The sequence below is a fragment of the Kogia breviceps genome, chromosome 4 (genome assembly GCF_026419965.1).
Source record: "Kogia breviceps isolate mKogBre1 chromosome 4, mKogBre1 haplotype 1, whole genome shotgun sequence".
NCBI lineage: Eukaryota > Metazoa > Chordata > Mammalia > Artiodactyla > Physeteridae > Kogia > Kogia breviceps.
This window is the reverse complement of record NC_081313.1, coordinates 124,503,296-124,520,118: the sequence shown is the minus strand read 5'-3', so window position 1 is coordinate 124,520,118 and position 16,823 is coordinate 124,503,296. Positions and strand designations below refer to the sequence as shown.

At 38.2% G+C, this 16,823-nt stretch overlaps 1 pseudogene; it reads right to left on the bottom strand.

Moving 5' to 3' along the window:
- Positions 1-395: 395 nt before the first annotated feature.
- LOC131755742 (eukaryotic translation initiation factor 3 subunit E pseudogene) overlaps positions 396-16,823 on the bottom strand; it is a 36,326-nt pseudogene continuing 19,898 nt past the window's right edge.

Here is a 16,823-nt window from a genome sequence, read left to right as displayed (position 1 = left end):
CAATATCCAGAGAATGGCCAGTGTCCATCTGAGCATGGTCCTATGTAGCTAGGGCCCAGGGACAGAAGCTACTGCCTTCAAACATGAAGTCTTATATGCTGCCTGGACTGAGGAGCTATGATGAGTTCCTTCCTTTGACAGAAGTTAGCATCTGGCACACTGATCATCAAGCAGGAGTGACTGCCATTTATACCTTGACCATTAAGATTGTTCTGTTCCCATCCAGCATACCCTAGAATTGTCAAGTATTTTGTTTTAATGAAAAACAGCCAGTTTTATTCAAATTCTCCAAAATTTATACTCATTATGTTGTTTCCAAAATGTTTCACGTTTATATAATGGTTTTATTATTTCACCTTTCTTTTATAGTTTTTATAGTTTTTCTGTACAGTTCTTCAGTAGAAGCCAAAGTCCTGAGGTACCCAGTTAGGAGCCTCTGACCTACTATTCTGATTATGTTTCTTCTCAATATTCATGACCAACATCTGGCTTCTAAATGAAAGGCTTCTGGCCTTTTCAATCACTTGCTGATAGGATGAGACTACACTGTCACCCATAACCACATGACCTAATTTAGAATCAATCTTGGCATCCAGTCTGGCAATTTCTAATCAAATTTACAATCCACCTTTCAGCTTCTTCTGGAGTCATGATCAGTTTATCTGCCAACATGTTAATGCTGATACACTGATGAATGCAACAAAAAGTCTCAAATACAAAGAGACGGGTATTTTTAATGGACTCCTCTGGACAAGCCACTGAGAAGAAATCATTCACTAGCACTGATTCATAGTCCTTCAGCTTTTTCTGAGCCCCATAAAAGTCAAAGTTAACATATAAGCACTCAAAAAACTCTGCAACGGGATTTTTATATGTGTAAGACTCCTGTTGAATAACTTTGAGCAGATCATTCAGCACCTGCCGGCATTTTCAAACATCTTTGTTTGTTATGACTGCTGTGGTCAAATAGCGGAGAATATGTGGACACATCATCTGAATTGCATTAAGGTACTGTGGCTGGTAGAGGAAGAGATCAATAATGTTATCACGTCCTTTGGGGTGATTGAAGAAAACATACAGAGACCAATGAATGAGCATGTTTGCTGCTGAAGAGACTAGAGTGGCAAACTCACAGAATTATTATCTATGGTCTCTTTTAGCCACGTAAGGTCTTTCATGGCTGCATTCCAATTCTGCATTAAGATTTCAGAGACCAGTTTTCCCCAGAGTGAACTCAAAGCATTTCTGTCCATTGTGGGAACCAACACTCTAACGAAGTAGAGATATTCAGCTGCTCCAGAGTAGTTTCCACATTTATATTGGAATTTTGCATACCTTTATGGTGTATTTAAATAAAGAATTGTCAAGTCGAAACCAGCCTTCTGGGACCCTTGTATACCAAAGAAATAGATACTTAGAGGGGTGGTAGTGTAGAAGAAAAATCCCCCAACACATGGACTTACTAGGTGGGAATGAATGAAGTCATCTAGGGATTTCTCGTGTAGCTGACAGTCCAAAACAAAGTTATTCTGTATGATTTTCAGAATAATGACTCCCCCAAAGGTATCTATATCCTAATCTCTAGAATCTGTGAATATGTTGCTTTACCCGGCAAAAGAGACTTTGCAGATGTGATTAAGTTTAGAATCTTGAGATGGAAAGATAACCCTGGAATATCCTGGATGATCCAATGTAATTATAAGGGTCCTTATAACAAGGAGGTAGGAGGGTCAGAGTCAGAAAGGGAGCTTTGTCAATGCATGGAGAAGTTGGAGTGATGCAGGGCAGTGAACCAAAGAATGTGGGTAGCCTCTAAAACCTGAAGAAGGCAAGGAAATGGATTCTCTCCTAGAGCCTCCAGAAGGAAACAGCTTGTTAATAACACAGAATCTTGAGCCTTTCTCTAAATCTACTAAATCAGACTATCTGGATTTGGGCGCAGACTTATGTATATTTTAATACTACCCAAGGCTATGCTATATAGCCAGTCTGTACTAGCCCATGCACAGCAGGTAGAAAAACACTGGATCTAAACTGACAAATGGGCATCTGAGACCACTATCATATTCAGAAATGTTAATGTCCTAACCACATAAACACCAAGTGGTCACTCAGTTTCATAAGAACACTTAAAGGGATTATGATCTCATCACCTCTTGAATAATACAGCTTCCATTTATTGAACGTATCCTAAGACAGTGTGCGAATATTTTTATGCATTATCTCATTTAACTTCAGAGCAACCTTATAAAATAATTATTAATGTTATAATTTACAACAACAGCAAAAAAAGTCTAGCAAAGTTAACTGTAACCACATGGAAAGTCAAAAGTATGGTTAACATGTAACTGGAATTGCTGTTTTTAATGCAACTGGGTTGGAGTAGCCAGGATCTCAAACCAGCTCTATTCATTCCTACCAAGGTACCGATGTGAGGATTCCCTTCCACATGATCTCTCCTCCTACAGGTATTCAGGAGACATCCTGTCATCAAAGCAACACCTTAGAATATACCTAGTGAATAAGAGTTGTTTCCACACAGGGAAAGTAGGATAGAGCTGAGCAAAGTTTTGGTCTCAAAGAGCTGCAACCTTCCTAGGACAATGACAAGCTCTCTGCTAGTGTTTCTTTAGGAGGTCTTTATAAGATGTAATGAGGACAGCTGTATGGCATCGATGATTTACGACACTGGTCCAAATGCCTGATGTGATCCCATGATATCCATTAATGATCTGACTCCCACCTTGTGATAGATGGTGTCTCTCTATTGGTAGTTGATGAGTCTTAGTGCCAGTTCCACAGCTCTCCCCCTGGTTCCCTTAGGTATGTTGAGTCCCAGGCAGGCTAGGCTCCACCAATCTCCTCCCTCAACATTGTCTTTCCTCCACACATTAACTTCCAGCCCATGGAATTTCTATTTGGTCTTAGTGGGCAGTGCCGTGTGACTCCTACTTTATATTTCCGAACCTACTATTTCAGTATATACTTTGTGTTCTACTTCCTTCCAGACATTCTGGCCTTAGATTCTAAAAGGCAGAATCAAAATCCCTTTTTTCAAACTATTCTCTCAGCCTTGAATTTCAAAATCCTGACAGTATAAACTGGCAGTTGGCTGCATGAGGTTCAAAGACATGTACGAGAGGGAAAAAAGAGGGCTACACATACAATATTGCAATATATTATTCTTCTCCATAACCATAATCCCCAGGGTCAAACAGGCAATTAGAGATGAAGTCAGGAATTATTCTCACTTCTCTCTGATGTCAAAGTCTATACAACACACAGTTCATCATTGGACATCTCTAGCTAGTGAACTCAAGCCTAAATCCCAGCAAATTCTACCATAGGTCCTAGATCTGGGCTTATGAAACAGCTAAGTTCCTCCTTTTCCAGGACAGTCATTAAGATACTTGAAGATAATTATTTGGGCACCTGAGTCATCTTTGAGCTAAGTTACCACCCAGTTCCTTCTACTCTTCTTCACAGACATGGTGTTTCTTATTTTTCATTATCCTGGACCTCCTTTTGAATGTGCACAATTTTTTTGTGTGTCCCTCTTGACTTGTGACTCCTAAATAAGCTGTGTCATCCCAACTAGTGAAGTCCAAAGTCAACTACAGAAACTTTTCTGATCTTGTTCCTGACACCACATTTCTAAAGCAAAGGATATTTGTACCATGAAGTATGTGTGCAGATTTCTACTTCATCTGTCTACGAGATATGTACAAGCTCAGGGAAGACATATGGGATGAATTTAGGGTATGCCTCAACCTCTTGCTTGAGCCCAAGGAGCACTCACATGGCCAGCACATACCAAGGTTCATAAAAAGACTAGGAAAAAGGCTTGTGAATGTATTACATAGTAGTAGGTCTAGTGCTAGAGAGAATCTGAAGTCACCACAGGTGAGGCTTACTTCAGAAACCCCAAGCTGGAGGACAGCAAAAGATGGGGTTGGCAGTGAAAGGGGCAAGGAGCCTGTAGCTTATCTGCCAATAACTTGCTCTGGGATCTTGAACAATCATTTCATCACTCTGGATTTTATTTTTCCCACAAGTAAAACAATACAGTTAGACTAGAGTGGTTTCCAAAAGTACTTGATTACACACTTCAATCAGAAAAACATTTCTGCACATGCACGTGAAATTATGTCTATTTTATTTATCTAGAAAGAATATACATTCAACCCCAATATATAATATATAGTATAAAACCTAACACAAAAAGTTTCTAAATAATTAGACTTCTAAAATGTAGTCAAAACTTTAATATATTTTCTTGTATCCCAGTGAGTCAACATAAGCATTTAGAACAGGAGTTAGCAATTTTATTCTGTAAAGGACCAGATAGTAAACATTTCAGGTTTTGAAGTCCATATATACTCTGTCCTAAAGACTATTTTGTCTGATATTAGTATAGCCACTACAGCTTTTATGGTTGCTGTTTGCATATTACATCTTTTTCCATCCTTTTACTTTTAACCTATTCATATCTTTGAATCTAAAGGTGTCTCCTGTAGACAGAATGTAGTTGGATCTTGTTTTCTAATCCAGTCTGACATCTCTGCCTTTTGACTGGATTGTTTAATCCATTTACATTTAATGTTATTATTGATATAGTTGAATTTATATGAATTATTTTTTTTCCTATTTGTTCATATCATTTTGTTCCTATATTCTTACCTTACTGCTTTCTTTTGCATTAAGTAAATATTTGGTAGTGTAACATTTTAGTTCCTTTACTGATTTTTTTTAACCATTTTTAGGGTTTCTTTTGTTGTTTGTTTAGTGGTTGCTCTAGGGCTTACTATATAATTTTAATTTATTACAACTTACTTCAGGTTTATACTAATGTAATCAAAGTGAGATAGAAATGTTACTCCTATATAGCTCTATTGCCTCTTTCCCCTTTTTTGTGCTATATGTTATACATATTATATCATATCTGTTACAAATCTAACAATGCTTTATTATAATTATTACCTTAAATCATTTTACATCTATTAAAGAAACTGAGATACAGTGTCCATTGCAACTACTCAACTCTGCAATTATTGCATTAAAAACAGCCTTGGGCAATATATGTATGAATGAACATCACTGTGTTCCAATAAAACTTTATTTATGGACACTGAAACTGAATTTCATATAATTTTCATGCATTATAAAATATTCTTCTTTTGACTTTTCCCCTGTTATTAAAAAATGTAAAAACTAGCTCACAAGCTGTGCAAAAACAGGCCGGGGGCAGGATTTGATTCAAGAATGCAGTTTGCCAACCACCTGACTTTCAGCAATGATTTCCCAAACTCTATTATGTGGCACCTTGGGGTTAACAGACATGTCTCCGGGTCTGCCATGGTGGCAAAGGTAAGATCAGAGACTGGGCTTCAGCATCCTACCTCCATTTCAAGAAGAACAGTTCTGCTTATATTTTGCTTATTTTTTCCAAACTGAAAAGATTCTGTTTAACAAAGTTTCCCTGGAAGGAAGAAGGAAGGAAGGAAGGGAGGGGAGGGAGGGGAGCAGGATGGAAAAAAGGAAAGATAATCTCAAATATTCTTTCTAGCTTTGAAATTCTATTACATTCATCTAAAATTGTACAAAATCATCAGCGACACTGGAACTATACTTCAGTTAACCTTCAAATCTAAACATTTGATATTATGCTGTATTTTCATTATTTCTATTAAGTTTTTCCTGAGTTTTGTAATCAAAGTTCTTTTCTGAAAATGGAACGATCATTAAAGGAAAGAGAACGTTCTACACCTGGGCCTAAAGAAACAGAAGAGAGATCTTTTAGTACCCTCTTGTGTCCATAATTAGTGATAACAGCAACCCTGCTAAGTATTGGGGACATCTAATAAGGCCTAAGGCATCAGGGTGAAATGCATGGAACAAAGAAGTTGAGGTAGTGATAGGGTTTGTCATTCCTTTTTCATACTGATCTGCTCTATTCGAATAAGTCTTCTACAAACAAGATTCCCTTACAAAGAGAAGTTCTTCCTTTCTCCTCTTTATCTAAATGCTACCCACTCTTTGAGAGAAAGTTGATCATCTTGAGTTCGCCATAATAATTTCTTCTCTGCATAATTAGAGAAGTGAAGATTACTGGTTTTATTTATTTTTTCACATTCAGTTCCTTTATTAGCTTAGATAGCCGTGGAGTTTAAAGGTATGTCTTTCTCCTGGATCCAAGCTTCCCCCCTCTTTGCATCTTGAAGTTCTCTAGGGTTTGTTTGAGATCTGTATTAAGGTTTCAGCTTTTCCAGTTAAGGCCTTGTTCTATATGCGAGTGCTCATTTAGCACTTCGATCTGATTTGAAATCAGATTGTTCTAGTTGGGACTGGTTCAGCCTTTGGCCATTTTTTTTTTTTTTTTTTTTTTTGAATGTGGGCTGTTCTATGGGAACTGAGCTGAGAAGGCTTCAGCTAGGTTCCTCTAGGACCAGACTGTTCTCTTTGAAATGGCTGGTATTAGGCCTACAGGTTGTTAGAGATATTTGAACTGTTTGAGCTATAAGCTGTTTGAGCTGAAAACTGTTTAGGTGGTTTGAAAATTATTCTGTTACTCTAGAGAAAAACTTATGAGAATGGGACTGCAGTTATCTAAGTATTTTGAGGGCACTCCCCTACAGGGATTTGAGCTGATTTTATGTTTAAAAACCACAGTCTTTCCGCAAGTGCATTTCCAACTAAAGAAGCCAACATAACCAAAGGCAATTTAGAATATCAGTGGCCATTAAGAGGCATTTTGAAATCCCCAAACTTACTCTTCTTAAAAATAAACTGGACTACCATAGCTCTAAAATGTCTCAAACTAAATAGAATGTCTATTTCAATTTGTATTTTGAGGATTGCAAACTTTATCAGGAGCCTAAAATTGCTTCTCTGCAAAATAAGATTTTAAGATTAACTGATGCAAAGAAAGGATTAAAGAAAGTGAAAATGGCCCCAAAAGCCACAGGCCCTTCCTCCTTGGCTCCTTACCCCCTGGTTCTTCCTCCAGGGCCATCGTGTCTCCCCCTCCATTCCTTGTACCCAAGCCCTGCCTCTGGCGCCATCCTCCTCCTTTCTTTCTAGGCCACCTATAGCCCTATACCCTCAGTTCCCCCATCGAATTCTCTCACTGAACTTCCTTTTTTCTCAGAAACTGACCTCACCCCTTTGCCTCTGACCTTATCAGAATGTGTCCCTTTAAAATTAAGCTTTCTGAGGATCCAGAGACTAACCCTTAATTTCTTATATTTCCTGGACTAAAGCTAAACTGTGAGCCACAGTCAAAGATTTTCCCAAAGCAACTGAAGATCCTCGCTGATTTGCTGAGGAATTTAATGCAGTCATTCAGACCTATCAACCTAGTTTCTCTGACTTATGTCAGCTAGTTCATATGCTTGTCAATGAAGGCCAGCCCAGCATTGGATGAAAATCACTAATTGGGAACATTCTGAAAAGTCTCTAAAATTACAACTGGAAGACCAGTCTGCTAACTTATTCTACGATTAGGCTCAGGCAATTGGTGGGAGAATTCATCCAGTAATTTTTAGGGCGTTTCCAAAGCCTACTGATTGGAACAAAATTCAGGCTTGCACATAAATTCTGATGAATCTTGTCGTGACTATTACAATCAACTTCAGATTTTTTTTTTTTTTTTTTTTGTGGTACGCGGGCCTCTCACTGCTGTGGCCTCACCCGTTGCGGAGCACAGGCTCCGGACGCGCAGGCTCAGCGGCCATGGCTCACGGGCCCAGCCGCTCCGCGGCATGTGGGATCTTCCCGGACCAGGGCATGAAGCCGTGTCCCCTGAATCGGCAGGCGGACTCTCAACCACTGCACCACCAGGGAAGCCCATCTTCAGATTATTTTTAAAGAAAATTCTGGTCTTCCTTCAGGTGTTGATTCCACCCAGGTAGCTTTTAACTTTATGTCAAAATGGGTTATTCATGGGCTGAACCAGGACCTTGCCCTTCTAGTAAAAAGAACAAAGATGGAATGGGAAACTATGTCCACTCCAGATTTAGCTAATCTGACAAACAGCTCTCTCTCTCACTGTGGATGAATCACCTCAAAGGAAGACAGCTAAAATTCTCTATTCTTATTTTTAGGATTTTTTTTTTTAATTGAAGTATAGCTGATTTACAATGTTGTGTCAGTTTCTAGCGTAGAGCAAAGTGATTAAGTTATATATATATGTATATATATATACTTTTTCATTATAGGTTATTATAAGTTATCAAACATAGTTCCCTGTGCTATACAGTAGGACCTTGTTGTTTATCTATTTTATATAGAGTAGTTTATATCTACTAATCCCAAACTCCTAATTTATCCCCCCTTTTCCCCTTTGGTAACCATAAGTTTGTTTTCTATGTTTGTGAGTCTGTTTCTGTTTTGTAAATAAGTTGTTTGTATCATATTTTGGGTTCCACATATAAGTGATATCATATGGTATTTGTCTTTCTCTGTCTGACTTACTTCACATAGTATGATAATCTCTAGGTTCATCCATGTTGTTACAAATGACAGTATTTCATTCTTTTTATGCCTGAGTAGTATTCCATCATATATTATACATATTATATGTATTATTACATATATTATATATAAATTATATATACATATTTTATATGTATATATATTATATATGCATGTGTGTGTGTATATATAATACACCTTCTTTATGCATCCATCAGGACAGATAAAATTCTTAATCTTCAACTTCAGCAAATGAAGGTCCCTAAAAAATATCAAAACCCTCTTGGTTTCTGCTATTATTGCAAAAAGCCAGAACAATGGAAAAAAAGATTGTTACAAGTTTAAGCACTTCAGGTGCCTTCAGCCTTTCTAACATCCTCCCAGTTTTAAATGACAGGGCTTTCCCCATTCCCATCTATTCATCAGCTTGGAGAAACATTTTTCCAGAGTAGGGATGAATCTCTTCCAGTTCTAATTGACACCAAAGCCACACTCTTGGTGCTCAACCCCACTATAATAAAGCAGCCCCTGCCTTGGAGTACTAAAATAACTCAAATATAGAGGATCTCTAATGAAACTTAAGAGGTTCCTGTCCATGAACCTGTTGTCTTTTGTTTAGTTTAGGCCCCTTGACAGGTACATACCCTTCTCTCTTTAGTTCTGCTGCCCTTATCCATTTATAGGCAAAGACTTCTTAGAGAAATATCATGCTGGAATTTCTTTCTCCCAAATAGGGAAAATAAGTCTAGAATTTGACAGTAAAAAATCAAAGCAGCCAACCAGATGAATTAAATGATGCTTTTATATCTTTATTTTCTCCATTTCTGACTATACTAGAGCTCATTCTGGAAACACTGACCACGTGTCTCTATTGAATCAACAACTACCTTTCTTATGGGCAAAATCTCCAACTGAGATTCAAAATTCATAGCACATCTCCCATCAAGATTCAGATAGATCCCTCAAAAGCTCTCCCCAGAATGAATCAATGCCCTATGAGTTATGAAGCCCTTCAAAGCATAAAGCCCATAGTAGAAGATTATAAGGCTCAAGACCTCATTATCCTTGGTACTAGTCCCTGTAATACTCCCACAACAGTGAGAAAACCTAAGGGCCAGGGGTGCAGGTTTGTTCAGGACCTCTGAGCTATAAACATCATTGTTATCCCTCGATACCCTGTTGTTCCTAACCTTCATATGTTATTAACATCCATTCCCACTGGAAGAAAATTCCTTACTATAATTGGTGTATGCAGTGCATTCTTCAGTATTCCAGTTGATAAAGGTAGCCAAAACCTTTTTGCCTTCACTTGGGAAGAAAAACAATTCACCTGGACAGTAACACCTCAGGGTTTTACTGAGAGTCCTTATTTCTCACAAATCCCGAAGGCTGATCTGGATGAAATAAAGTTCCCTAGAGGTTCTACTTTTTGTAATATGTGGATGATTTACTTCTTCACTCTCATTCTCAAGCCTTCTTACAGAGACAGTATACGCTTTGTAAAGCTTTTAGCCTTAAAAGGACATAAGATCACCAAGGAATAGTTGCAGTTTGCCCAAACCTAGGTTTTATATTTATGGCATCTGCTGTCAGAACAAGGACTTCACCTAGATCCAGATAGCATGGTGTCCTAAGTTTCCCAAACCCCCAAACTAAGCACCAACTGTGAAGTTTTCTCAGGCTTGTTCGTTATTGCTGGAACTGGATTCCAAATTTCTCTCTTATAGCCAAACCTCTGTGTATTTTCCTAAAGAATAATAATACCAACACAATTTTATGGAAAGAACCATTGACATCACCTTTAAGGCTTTAAAGAAGAGTTTGGTGAACCCACCTGCCCTTGAGCATGCCAATGACCAGATTACCTTTTTCCTTTTTGTAAATAAATAAAAAGAATTGGAATGCCCTTGGGATACTCATCAAAAACATGGGGACCACTATCGACCCATAACAAACATCTGGACCCTGTGGCATGGGGATAACCCCCTTGCCCTAGAGCCATCACTGCCACTGCCCTTTTGGTTAAGACCACTGAGAAAATCTTTGTGTGATCTCCTTTAACCATTTTTGTACCTCATGCAGTAGAAGGCTCCTGAACTCCCATCACACTCAATATTTCTCAACCAGTCACCTCACCTCCTATGAAGTCCTTTTTTCAAACTGATGCTCACATAACTCTTTTAATAATAACATTGTAATAACATTAACCCTGCTACTCTTCTCCCCTCTGTCACCAACAAAGTCCCTCACAACTGCTTAATGCTGATGAGTCACTTCCTTACTCCTAATGATGATCTGCAGGAAATACCTTTTGGTAACACTGACTTCTCATGATTTACTGATGGTTGTTATTTAAAAATATGACAATGATAATTAATATGCTATTGCCACTCCTTTTGATATTGTTGAGACAGCATCTTTACCTATGGCTACTTCAGCCCAACAGGTTGAATTATATGCTTTTTTACATGGGCTTTCACTTTAGTTAAGGACAAAACTGCCAATATTTTACTTACAGCAGATATGCTTTTTTTTTTTTTTTTTTTTTTTTGCGATACGTGGGCCTCTCACTGCTGTGGCCTCTCCCGCTGTGGAGCACAGGCTCTGGATGTGCAGGCTCAGTGGCCATGGCTCACGGGCCCAGCCGCTCTGCGACATGTGGGATCTTCCCAGACCGGGGCACGAACCCGCATCCCCTGCATTGGCAGGCGGACTCTCAACCACTGCGCCACCAGGGAAGCCCAGTAGATATGCTTTTGGAGCAGCTCATGGTTTTGGAATGTTGTGAGAACAATATGGCTTCCTTACTTCCAACAGAAATAAAATTTTAAATGGCCCCTATGTTCAAGAATTTTTAGATACAATACTTTTACCTGCCACTTTTGCTATTATGAAGATTCAAAGGCATTCTAAATTTGGATCGCTGGAAGCTAAAGGAAATCACCTAGCTGATGTTTCTGCAAAGAATCCTAACCATAAAGGGACCAACAGCAGCCAAAACTCTGAAATGGTCCAGGGGGATGTTTCCCCAAATGATAACTTAGAAAAATTGACTAGAGAAGCCCAACAATTGGCCTCAGAAAAGAAAAAACCAAGATTGGAAATTCAGCAACTTTCGGTTTGATACAAAGAAAAAGCTCTGGTTTGGGCCAAATAACAATTCAGTCCTGCTGAAGACTCTAAAATTACCACTTCTAACCACTCTACATGCATTAAACCATTGGTCTACTGACAAAATAATAGCATTCATGAATCAATATTGGTAGGGAAACATGAACAAAGTCGCAAAAAGTGCCTTCTTACTTGTCCCACTTGTCCAAAGTACAACCCAGGAAAGCATGTTGGTACTGCTCCCTGACATGCTAAACTGCCTAATGGACCATTCATGGTCTGGCAAATGGATTTCATACAACTTCCTCTGTCTCACGGATATAAATATGTTTTAGTCATGGTCTGTATGCTTTCACACTGGACTGAAGCCTTCCCTTGCAAATAGACTACTGTCTCTTCTGTGGTTGAAGTCCTTTTGGAAAAGATTATCCTTACCTGAAGAACTCCTCTTAAACTCTATAGTGTTCAAGGAACCTATTTTACTGGTCATGTATTCAACAAGTCAACATTATTTGACTGGTTTTACACTTCCACTGTGCCCTCAATCCTCTGGTTTAGCTGAACACAATAATGTCTTTACTAAGACTCAGTGGGCAAAATTTGTAAAGGCCTCCAAATACCTTGACCAAAAGCATTGCCATTGGTCCTTCTAAATCTTAGATCCACCCCTTTTGGAACTCATAAGCTCTCGCCCTTTGAGATAGTCACAGGACATCCAATGCACTTGGTCCCTACCTCTTGTGACCTACAACTGATAAATGGAGAGATACTCCACGACTGCAAACGTCTAATTGCTTCTATTAAAAATAATCATGTTCTAGTAGAGCAGTCTTTTCAGAGTGCACTCTCAGGAGATAAAGACCTTAAGTATCACACCTTGCAACCTGGAGATTTCATCTATTAGAAAAAACATCTCCAGAAAGACTCTCTTCAACCTCACTGGAAAGGCCCTTATCAGGTCCTGCTAACAACCCTCACGCCTCCAAATTCCAGGGAATAGACTCTTGGATTCACACCTTAAGAAAGCACTGAAGCATGACTAGACTTGCATGTCATCCGGCAACATGAAAGTAAAGATTTCCTTGAATTGAAGCAGACATTTGATGAGACCACTTTCCCAAGATATCCAGACCAGGCCTGTTGGAAATTTGTCACCAAACCTTTGATGATGACCTAATGCTTTAGATGATCTCCAATATCTATGACCTTGATAACATATGGACTTTAGATAAAAAGTAGAGAGTTTTTACTGAGAGTTCTCCCTCCTACCCTTCCTAGTTACTCATATGTGACCTCAATAGGTTTCCAATCTGTGCACCAACATGAGATACTATGCCTAAGAAAGGTCCTTCTTGGCATGAGAGAGAAAAAGCGACTAAAAATGTAAAACCTGTCTCTTGATCAGTGATGCTTCAGAGAAAGATCTTGATCAAAACGGGAAATGTAAAAAAAAAAAATTAATAAACAAAAAAATCAATTAAATAGTCAGGAAACCAGAAGGGGGAGCTCTCATGCCCTGCAACAAGAGCCCAGCTGGAAGGACTTTTTTCCTGGCAAGGACTCAGCCAATGAAAAGCTATGGACTTTTTGTTTACTATAGCCCTCCCAACTTCCTTCTTTAAAAGAATTCTTTTTCCTTTGCTCTGTAGGGACTTGCAGTGGCTCTGGTTGCAGACCCCAAATTGCAATGCTTTCTGATCCCAAATAAACCCATTTTTGCTGGAGAAATATCTGACAGTCTATTTATTTTAGGTCAACAAATGATACTATTAAGAAAGTGAAAAGACAACATAACAAATGGGAGAAAATATTTGCAAATCATACAGTCTATTCTTGTTATTTGTGGTACTTACATTCTAAAAGTCACTGCAAACAATGAATTAGCAAAAACTGAAACATTGCTCCTAGGTATAGATAGATAAACAGAGCTCGAGATAGAGAGTAAGATATATATACATGAGTGGTATATATAGAGAAGAGATATATACAGAGAGAAGAGATCCCTCATATCGCTCGCTTGCGCTCTCTCTCTCTCTCTCTCCATATACATGTATATATACACACACACGTATAATGTATGTGTAGCCTTTCTCTATATTTTTTAAAAGAGAAAACAAAGTTCACAAGAGTTTAGTGACTTGCCTGAGGCAAATGCCAGAGTTGGGATTGAACTATAAGGGACTATTAGAATATGTAAAGAACTGTTATAACTCAACAAGAAAAAGATAAACACACAATTTTTTTTAATGGGCAATGGACTTAGAAAGATATTTCTCCAAAGAAGATATACAAATGGCCAAAAAGTACATTAAAAAGGAGATCCATATCACTAATTATACGGAAATAAGAATCAAAACTTCAAGGAGATATCTTTTTACACCAACTTGAATGGCTATAGTTTCTAAAGAAGAAAGAAAATAAGTTTGGGCAACGATGTAGAAAATCGGAACCCTCACACATTGCGGATAGTAGTGTAAAATGGTGCAGCCATTGTGGAAAACAGTTTGGCAGTTGCTCAAAAAGTTAAACATAAAATTACCATATGGCCCAGCAATTCTACTCCTAGGATATACTCAAAAGAATTAAAAATAGGTATTCAAACAAAAACTACAGCACTATTCACAACAGCCAAAGTGTGGAAACAAGACCAATGCCCATCACCAGATGAGTAGAGAAACCAAAGTGATATATCTATACAATGGAAATTATTCAGCCAAAAAAAAGGAATACATGCTACAACATGAATGAACCTTGAAAACCTTTGCTAAGCGAAAGAAGCTAGATACAAAAGTTCACATGTTGTATTATTCCATTTATATGATATAGAATGGGTACATCCATAGAGACAGACAGCAGATTAGTGACTGCCAGGGCGTGGAGTCAGGGAGATGAGGAGTGACTACTTAATGGGTAAAAAGTTTCTTTGGGGGTGATGAAAAAATTTTGGAACTAAATAGAGGTGATGGTTTTACTCTGTAAGTACTAAGTGCTATTGAATTATATAGTTTAAAATAGTTAACTTTATATTACATGAACTTTACCTCAATAAAAAAAGTGTATAACCAAAAAAGTTGAAATTGAAACCAAAAGAAAGATTTTTCTTTTTTTCAAGATTGCAGCATCTGTGACATGTTGGCTCAGAAACAATCAAGTGGATATCTACCACCTGCCAAGTGGACAGAGGAACTGAGAGAAAGCTGTTCTAGAAAAAAGTAAAGAAGAAAGATATATAATCTATAGGCAGGAGCATAAATTCTGGATGGAGAGAGAAGACAGATGACATTCCAGACTCTAGTTTCAATTCTTTCTTCTGCCTATGGACTTCTTGAGACACCTCCTGATTCTTATAATACACTTTTTTTTCTTCAGTTATTAATCTAGTACTTGTAATCAAGTGTCCTTTGCACAAATCCAGCTGAAGGATTACTTCTGCCATGAAGTCTACTGCGGTCCAGAGAAATTATTGCATTTTGAAATGTACTATAGAAATGTTGACTCTTAAGATTTGAAAATATCTTAATGGTTCCTCTTAGTGAGACACAATCCCTACACAAGCTCTTCCGATTATCAGCAGACTCTGCTTAAGAAAGCCAACTAATGAAGACATTATTTCCAAGTGCAGATGATTCCATATTTGGGCAACTCTGGCTATTAGACAATTATTTTGTATAAATGGGCAGAAATTTGTTCATCTAAAATATTATAACATTTGGAGTCATTTGGAAAAAAACCATGGGATTCCTTCCCCTATGACAACTATTTAGCAATTTGAAGACAAAGACCATACCTCCACCATACCCCTTCCTCTTTCTTCCTTTGTGTGTAACACACACACACACACACACACACACACACACACACACACACACACACACACACACACAGACTTCTCCCTGTAAATATTATTTCCTTTCCTACCCCTGTCACAATATCTTAGAATGGCTAAGATGACGTGTTGTAACATCAGACTTGGATTTGATTTCAACTCTGCCTTTCCTTAGATGTGTAACTCTGGACACATCAGTTACTCAGTCTCAGTTCCCTCATCTGTGAATTGAGCATACTAAGAGTATTCAATACAAAGGACTGTTGAGAAGAGTAAATAAATTAGTTCAGCATCTGCCACAAGCAGGCGTTCAGTAAATGCTATTATTATCTTATTAATAATATTATTAATACTTGTTATTATGATTGCTCTTATCTAGCAATCTAGTTTTATTTGATAATTTCTTCAAACCGTGATATACAAAGACATCCTTTTTGCAGCTCTCTGTGATTACTGTAATACCAGGTACCATAGGATTAGTAGAAAATCCCCTTTTACAGAGGAAACTGAGACAAAGGTTAAGTAGCTTGCCTACATCACCCAGCTAATTCATGGCAGAGTAAGAATTTGAATCCAAGAATTATGGCCCAAACGCTGTTGTAACATGCCAGCTACACCAGCATAGTTCATTATTTATCCACAAGGTGATGCTCAGCAATACATCATGGCTTGTTCGCTAAGCCCTCTCATGAAAAGTACAGGGCTTCCCTGGTGGTGCAGTGGTTGAGAGTCCGCCTGCCGATGCCGGAGACAGGGGTTCATGCCCCGGTCCGGGAGGATCCCACGTGACATTGAGCGGCTGGGCCCGTGAGCCATGGCCTCTGGGCCTGTGCGTCCGAAGCCTGTGCTCCGCAACGGGAGAGACCACAACAGTGAGAGACCCGCGTACCGCAAAAAAAAAAAAAAAAAAAAAGTACAAGCAACTCAAAATGAGGCCCCCGGTGGTGAGTCAGTATTTTCAACAAAGGCATTTTTCCTCCAAGGGCAAGACTTTAAGTTAGTTTTTAAGGAGAGTAAATAAGTCGTGGGGATGTAATGTACAAGGTGACTATAAATAATAATATTGTATAGCATATTTGAAAGTTACTAAGAGAGTAAAAGTAAAATAAAAAATAAAAAGATTAGATAGGTTGTTTGGTCAGTAGCACAAATTTAGGCACAAGAGAGGCAATTAAATGCTTGAAGAAAATATGAAGGAAAAACTTTTATGAATGTTAACCAAAAAATAAGCAACTTCTTGCAACTAACTACCCTACGTCTGAGTCTCATATGACAAATTTCACATCCCCATATCCACACTATGAATTCAGTCATTCCCTTGGAGAGATGAAAACAAACTATAATACATTTAAACTATGTATGTATTAATTCATGTGTTCATTATCTTTCACCCTTTCCCACTGTATTAAAGAAA